The sequence below is a fragment of the Hyla sarda genome, chromosome 4 (assembly GCF_029499605.1).
Source record: "Hyla sarda isolate aHylSar1 chromosome 4, aHylSar1.hap1, whole genome shotgun sequence".
Lineage (NCBI taxonomy): Eukaryota > Metazoa > Chordata > Amphibia > Anura > Hylidae > Hyla > Hyla sarda.
In genome coordinates, this window is record NC_079192.1 from 27,334,522 (window position 1) to 27,343,321 (window position 8,800).

The following is an 8,800-nucleotide window of genomic DNA, read 5'->3' on the forward strand; positions in this document are numbered from 1 at the left end:
AGTAGTTATATTCTTGAATATAGGAGCAGTATTATAGTAGTTATATTCTTGTATATAGGAGCAGTATTATAGTAGTTATATTCTTGTATATAGGGGCAGTATTATAGTAGTTATATTCTTGTATATAGGAGCAGTATTATATTAGTTATATTCTTGAATATAGGAGCAGTATTATAGTAGTTATATTCTTGTATATAGGAGCAGTATTATAGTAGTTATATTCTTGTATATAGGAGCAGTATTATATTAGTTATATTCTTGAATATAGGAACAGTATTATAGTAGTTATATTCTTGTATATAGGAGCAGTATTATAGTAGTTATATTCTTGTATATAGGAGCAGTATTATAGTAGTTATATTCTTGTATATAAGAGCAGTATTATAGTAGTTATATTCTTGTATATAGGAGCAGTATTATAGTAGTTATATTCTTGTATATAGGAAGCAGTATTATAGTAGTTATATTCTTGCATATAGGAAGCAGTATTATAGTAGTTATATTCTTGCATATAGGAGGCAGTAATATAGTAGTTATATGACAATTCAAGAGAAAGTAGAGAGACCGCAGTATAAACTTGTAAATGTAGATTTATTCAGATCATCGGAGGTAGATCCATGAGGTGAAGGACATGGAGGGGAATAAAAGCCAGGACTAGTTTTGTGCCGGACGGCGCTTCCTTGCAGAGTGGCCAAATGGATAAGTTCGGACAGGTTAGCAGGAATTTCTCGTGCGTCCAGGACATCTTTGATGTGACTGGATAAGCCTTTCTTGAAGGTCGCGCAGAGGGCCTCATTGTTCCAGGATAGCTCTGAGGCGAGGGTACGAAACTGGATGGCGTATTTGCTTACGGAAGAACTCCCTTGGACGAGGTTAAGCAAAGTAGTCTCGCCTGAGGAGGCCCGGGTTGGCTCCTCAAAGACACTACGAACTTCAGCGAAGAAGGACTGGATAGTAGCGGTGGCAGGATCGTTGCGGTCCCAGAGCGGTGTGGCCCATGACAAGGCCTTTCCAGACAGGAGACTGACCACGAAAGCCACCTTAGACCGTTCAGTGGGGAATAGGTCCGACATCATCTCCAAGTGCAAGGAACACTGGGACAAGAAGCCACGGCACAACTTAGAGTTCCCATCGAACTTGTCAGGTAGGGACAAGCGGAGTCTGGAAGTGGCAACTTGCTGCGGAGGAGAAGCAGGAGCAGGTGGAGGGGATGGTTGCTGCTGTAGGGGCAGAAGCTGCTGAAGCATGGCGGTCAACTGCGACAGCTGCTGTCGTGGGTGGGTTTTTATAAGGAGGACACAGGTGCAGGTACTGATTGGGCCAGGCGCCAATCAATGGCGCACTGTCCCTTTAAATCTCAGAGAGCCGGCGCGCGCGCGCCCTAGGGATCAGGGCCGCGCGCCGGGACTGAGCAGAAGGAGGACGGGGCAGGTGAGGAGATTGGAATGAGAGCCGTGGGCGCGTCTTGCTACGCGGGTCGCATCCCCGCCAGTGACACTAATGCAGCGCTCCCGGTCAGCGGGTCTGACCGGGGCGCTGCACGGAAACGAACGCCGCGAGCGCTCCGGGGAGGAGCAGGGACCCGGAGCGCTCGGCGTAACAGAGACTAGTCATTGGTGCCACTCATTTCTCTTTACTTGGATTATAGTAGTTATATTCTTGCATATAGGAGCAGTATTATAGTAGTTATATTCTTGTATATAAGAGGCAGTATTATAGTAGTTATATTCTTGTATATAGGAGCAGTATTATAGTAGTTATATTCTTGTATATAGGAGCAGTATTATAGTAGTTATATTCTTGTATATATGAGACAGTATTATAGTAGTTATATTCTTGTATATAGGAGCAGTATTATAGTAGTTATATTCTTGTATATAGGAGGCAGTATTATAGTAGTTATATTCTTGTATATATGAGACAGTATTATAGTAGTTATATTCTTGTATATAGGAGCAGTATTATAGTAGTCATATTCTTGTATATTGGAGCACTATTATAGTAGTTATGTGAATTCAGGTAGAAGACAGACATGGTCGCACATCTACAATCTTGCACAATGATCTAATCGCTTCTCAGCATAATTTCAAAAACTAACAGGTTGTTAGTATATACGTTTTGATCAAAAAGTGCAAAGCCCACTCGCCACGTCAAGGCCACCTATTTAGAGTGGGTCCCTAACGTCCCTAGCATAAAATGGTGTAGCACTGGGCGGCGACCACCACCGCCGCGTCACTAGTGCCCACAGGGGGAACGAACCACTGGCAGAGCGGCCCCAATGCCACTCAAACCAGTCCATGGGTCGCACCTCCCCGCAGACACGGCGCCACGGCAGCAACAGACGCCGCACAGCACTACACCAGTGTGAACAGGGTGCTACAGCTCACTTACCATGCTCTCCCAGTCAGACTTGGAGGCTGCTAGGAACGCCCCCTCCCATAGACTTGCATTGAGGGGGCAGGGCGTAACTGCATGAGGGGGCGTGGCAATGATGTCATGAGCTCTCTGCTCCAGCGTTCGGAACAGTTTGTTCCAAATGCTGAGCAGTGGAGTACCCCTTTAAGATATAGACCATGTGTTTTGGTTAAATGGTATTGGATGATATGGTATTTGCCTCATGTTCAGATGGTAAGAGTAAGGAGTAGACTAATGAATAAAGTAATTTGGGATGGGCCACATGGGCGGATGGTGAGAGAAGGAATGCTGTGGATCAATGAATCAGTTCAGTTATTTCGTTCAGACTATAAGGTTGCAGTGATTGTAGGCTGTAAATCCAGAACATTTCCATTCCTTGTGAGCATTTCAAATCTCTTGGTCACGGTTGGCCTGACTCGTTCGATGGGAGTAATTTTTATCGGTTGTAGGTAACCTGGGTGAGACAAACTGCAGTGATGTGAGAGACCGTGTTGTAGGAAGTTTTTCTTTATGTTCGTGCGGTGTGTTGGTTTAGTCGAAGATGAAGGGGTTGTATCGTCCTCCTCACTTATTGTTTCCTTCATTTACACTGGATAATGTAGTCTTGACTGACAGGTTAGGACTTCCTTGATGGGGAAAGTTTCACTTGTGGATGTGCTGGTTACTGTTGTAGCACAGTGGGTGATTGTAGTGCAGCAGAGGCACTTCTTTTTGCCGCATCTATATGCCCCATTTTTCTTATCGCTTTTTGTTTTTTTCAGGTCTTTTGTGTGTCTTCTGTGTTTACTTGGTGCTATCATCCCTCTCAGGGTTGGTGCCCTGTGGTAAGTTATCCAGGGTTGGTAGGTACCCATTCTCGGAGGTAGGGATCAGCTTGGAGAATGTGTCAATGTTTTGCGGATTTCTTTGTGTCCAGCTTAATAACTGGTGATTAGGTTCATTCTGTATTTCTTTTCTGTTGTTATTTTTGTTGGTGTTTGTTTGCTGATACACTCTTGTTGTGTCAGGTGGGTTGTTTTCTGGTATGCCTCTTTGATGAGTTTCTTGGGGGTATCCTTTTGCTAAATCTTAGCTTGCCCGTGGAAGGTAGTGTTGTTTTTGCAGTTTTTGCGTACTCGTTTGAACTGCCCAAAATGGTATTCTCTGCTTCCACTTTTTGTAATGGTTGCTTTCATGTGAAACATAACTATTTGAATCCACTGGTTTAAAGTAATTGGATGTTATGATGGTCTTTCCAGAATGTGTAATCTCCAGATTGAGAAATTAGATTTTTTCGACAGAGTAATTTGGGATGAAGGAAATGCCCTAATAGTTTTTATTGATATCTGTTACAAATTGATCAATCTGATCTGTGATATCATGCCAAAGTATAAAGAGATCATTAATATACCTCTTATACAACAGGGTGTGGCTCTGGAATAGGATGTTGTTCTTGATGTGCTGGTCCTCAAAGATGCCCATGAATAGGTTGGCTTAGGTGAGGGGCTACCGTCGTGCCCATGGCTGTCCTTAGGATCTTTCTGTATGTTGTTCCATGGTAGGTAAAATAGTTATTTTCCAGAACCATTGTTAGGCAGCTAATGAGGATGGGATTTCATTTTCTTGTTGCAGGAATAAGTGGGTGCATTCCACTCCAAGTTCATATGTGATGTTTTTTTGTATAAAGCTGTCACATCCATGGTAAGTAAGATCATATCATCTTGCCACGGAATTTCCTTCAATAATGTAATTAGTTGGTCTGAATTTTTTAAGTAACTTGGCAGAGCCTGTACATAATCCTGCAGAATAAGATTGAGATATGACAGGTTGCACGTGCTGCTATGGATGCCTGAGATTATAGGTCGTCCTGGAGGGTGTGTCAGTTTTTATAGACCTTCGACAAGTGGTATTAATATGGTATAGCTGGGTTTGATACGAAAAAAAAACAGTGCAAGGATATGGTGGACACCAGTGATGCGTTTCGGGCCCTACAACCGGGCCTTAGTCATACGTGGTATGACTAAGGCCCGGTTGTAGGGCCAAAATGCGTCACTGGTGTCCACCATGTCCTTGTACTGAAGTTGATTCCGCAATAAACAGTTCCGTTCCATACTAATCAGCGCTGGACAGTAGAAGAAGAATTGTCCAGCGCCGATAAGTATGGAACGGAACTGTTTATTGCAGAATCAATTTCAGTACAAGGACATGGTGGACACCAGTGATGCGTTTTGGCCCTACAACCGGGCCTTAGTCATACCAGGTATGACTAAGGCCCAGTGGTAGGGCCCGAAACGCGTCACTGGTGTCCACCATGTCCTTTTACTGAAGTTGATTCGGCAATAAACAGTTCCGTTCCATACTAATCAGCGCTGGACAATTCTTCTTCTACTGTTCCTAAGTTTATTCCTATGTGATGCATTTTAAGCCTGTCTCCTTGTGATATGTTTCTCCCTGTCAGGGGAGAGCCTTTGGCTGTCCGGGCATACTGGAAGTTGTAGCTTTGCAACAGCTGGAGGCACTGCTCTAGGGATATCCTGGTATAGTAGCTCAGCCATATTGTAGTGAATGGAGCTGACCTGCAGCACCGTACACAGCCTGCTGACATGAGGCACACTTTTCATACATCTTGAAGCTTCACACCTGATCCTACAGACATAAGAGCAGCTGACTCAGGGGTTCGGGGTACTGATGAGTGATAACATAACTTTGGCTGTCGGTATGTCTGTGTGAGTCATTTATCGATGTATCATCCCCATCCTCTTCATGGCTTTTCTACCGCAAAGTAAAAGTTATCTATAGAACTGAACAAACCACAAGAGCTTTGTGATGTGTTACCGAAGGCCGTCCTACTTGTGCACTTCCTTTGGTGGTTGTGCATTAGGCATTGCAAAATGCTGAGGCAGAAAAAGCAGTAACCAGGAAGCTGCTTAAAGGGGTACTCCACTCCTAGACATCTTATCCTCTATGCAAATGATAGGGGATAAGATGTCTGATGGCGGTGGTCCCGCCCCTAGGGACCCCCGTGATCTACCTGCTGCATTTAGAGCGTCGGATGCAGCGCCAGAGGCTCGTGACATCACAGCCTTGCCCTCTCAATGCAAGTCTATGGGAGGGGGCGTGACAGACGTCACGCCCCCTCCCATAGACTTGCATTGAAGGGGGTGTGGTCATGACATCACGAGCGGGGTGTGACCATGACGTCACGAGCCTCCACCCCGCATCGCCAGTCATTGGGCATGGAGCGAAGTTCGCTCTGTGCATTGGATGTCTGGGGTGCTGCAGCCAAGATCGCGGGGGTCCCCAACGGTGAGACCCCCGCAATCAGACATCTTATCCCCTATCCTTTGTCTAGGGGATAAGATGTCTAGGGGCAGAGTACCCCTTTATGGGGGAAGAAAGATACCTGGAAAACAAGAGATGTGCATGCAAAACTTAACCCCTTCAGCACGGAGCCCATTTTGGCCTTAAGGACCGGAGCGTTTTTTGCACATCTGACCACTGTCACTTTAAACATTAATAACTCTGGAATGCTTTTAGTTATCATTCTGATTCCGAGATTGTTTTTTCGTGACATATTCTACTTTAACATAGTGGTAAATTTTTGTCGATGCTTGCATCCTTTCTTGTTGAAAAATCCGTAAATTTGATGAAAAATTAGAAAATTTTGCATTTTTCTAACTTTGAAGCTTTCTGCTTGTAAGGAAAATGGATATTACGAATACATTTTTTTTGGTTCACATATACAATATTTCTACTTTATGTTTGCATCATAAAATTGATGAGTTTTTACTTTTGGAAGACACCAGAGGGCTTCAACGGTCAGCAGCAATTTTCCGATTTTTCACAAAATTTTCAAACTCAGTATTTTTCAGGGACCAGTTCAGGTTTGAAGTGGATTTGAAGGGTCTTCATATTAGAAATACCCCATAAATGACCCCATTATAAAAACTTCACCCCCCAAAGTATTCAAAATGACATTCAGTAAGTGTTTTAACCCTTTAGGTGTTTCACACGAATAGCAGCAAAGTGAAGGAGAAAATTCACAATCTTCATTTTTTACACTCACATGTTCTTGTAGACCCAATTTTTGAATTTTTACAAGGGGTAAAAGGACAAAATTTTTACTTGTATTTGTAGCCCAATTTCTCTCGAGTAAGGACATACGTCATATGTCTATGTAAACTGTTCGGCGGACGCAGTAGAGGGCTCAGAAGCGAAGGAGCGACAAGGGGATTTTGGAGAGTACGTTTTTCTGAAATGGTTTTTGGGGGGCATGTTGCAATTAGGAAGCCCTTATGGTGCCAGAATAGCAAAAAAAAAAACACATGGCATACCATTTTGGAAACTAGACCCCTTGGGGAACGTAATAAGGGATAAAGTGAACCTTAATACCCCACAGGTGTTTCACGACTTTTGCAAATGTAAAAAAAAAAATAATAATAATTTTTATCTAAAATGCTTGTTTTCCCCAAAATTTTTTATTTTTAAAAAGGGTAATAGCAGAAAATACCCCTAAATATTTGAAGCCCAATTTCTCTTGATTCAGAAAACACCCCATATGGGGGTGAAAAGTGCTCTGCTGGCGCACTACAGGTCTCGGAAGAGAAGGAGTCACATTTGGCTTTTTGAAAGCAAATTTTTCTCTGGGGGCATGCCGCATTTAGGAAGCCCCTATGGTGCCAGGACAGCAAAAAAAAACCACATGGAATTATATTTTGGAAACTAGACCCCTCGGGGAACGTAACAAGGGGTTAAGTGAACCTTTATACCCCACAGGTGTTTCACGACTTTTGCATATGTAAAAAAAAAAATTTTTTTTTACCTAAAATGCTTGTTTTCTCAAAAATTTTACATTTTTAAAAAGGGTAAAAGCAGAAAATACCCCCCAAAATTTGTAACACAATTTCTCCCGAGTACGGCGATACCCCATATGTGACCCTAAATTGTTGCCTTGAAATACGACAGGGCTCCAAAGTGAGAGCGCCATGCGCATTTGAGGCCTGAATTAGGGACTTGCATAGGGGTGGACATAGGGGAATTCTACGCCAGTGATTCCCAAACAGGGTGCCTCCAGCTGTTGCAAAACTCCCAGCATGCCTGGACAGTCAACGGCTGTCCGACAATACTGGGAGTTGTTTTGCAACAGCTGGAGGCTCCGTTCTGGAAACAGTGGCGTACCAGACGTTTTTCATTTTTATTGGGGAGGGGGGATGTATAGGGGTATGTGTATATTTAGTGTTTTTTACTTTTTATTTAATTTTTTGTGGTAGTGTAGTGTTTTTAGGGTACAGTCACACGGGCGGGGGTTCACAGTAGTTTCTCGCTGGCAGTTTGAGCTGCAGCAGAAAGTTTGCGGCAGCTCAAACTTGCAGCCAGATACTTACTGTAATCCTCCGCCCATGTGAGTGTATCCTGTACGTTCACATTGGGGGGGGGGGGGGGCATTCCCTTTTTGCATGCTGGGAGCTGTTGCTAAGCACTCACCTCCAACGATCCAGCCGCATGAGGTCAGTCCCTCGTCGTCTCCGCCGCCGCCGCTGCTCCTGGGGCCCCGATCCCAGCAGGGACGCCGGGGATTAGGGCCCCCAGCACCCGGGGTGCACGTCCCGCACCCGCTCACGTCCTCCGGAAGAGGGGCGGAGCGGGTGCGGGAGTGACACCCGCAGCAGGCGCCCTGATTGGTCGGCCGGTAATCCGGCCGACGAATCAGGGCGATCGTGAGGTAGCACCAGTGCCACCTCACCCCTGCAGGCTCTGGCTGTTCGGGGCCGTCAGAGACGGCCCTGAACAGCCAGTAATTCCGGGTCACTGGAGACCCGATTGACCCGGAATCGCCGCAGATCGCTGGACTGAATTGTCCAGCTTTCTGCGGCGATCGCCGACATGGGGGGGCATAATGACCCCCCTGGGCGATATGCCGGGATGCCTGCTGAACGATTTCAGAAGGCATCCGGCTCCGGTCCCCAACCGGCTAGCGGTGGGGGCCGGAATTCCCACGGGCGTATGGATACGCCCTCGGTCCATAAGGACTCGGGATGCAGGGCGTATCCATACGCCCTATGTCCTGAAGAGGTTAAAGGGGTACTCCAATCCAGAAAGTTAAACAAATTTGTAAATTACTTCTATTAAAAAATCTTAATCCTTCCAGTACTTATTAGCTGCTGAATACTACAGGGGAAATTATTTTCTTTTTGGAACACAGTGCTCTCTGCTGACATCACGAGCACAGTGCTCTCTGCTGACATCTCTGTCTATTTTAAGAACTGTCCAGAGTAGGAGAAAATTCAGATAGCAAACATGTGCTGCTCTGGACAGTTCCTAAAATGGACAGAGATGTCAGCAGAGAGCACTGTGCTCGTGATTCAGCAGAGAGCACTGTGTTTCAAAAAGAAAAGAATTTCATCTG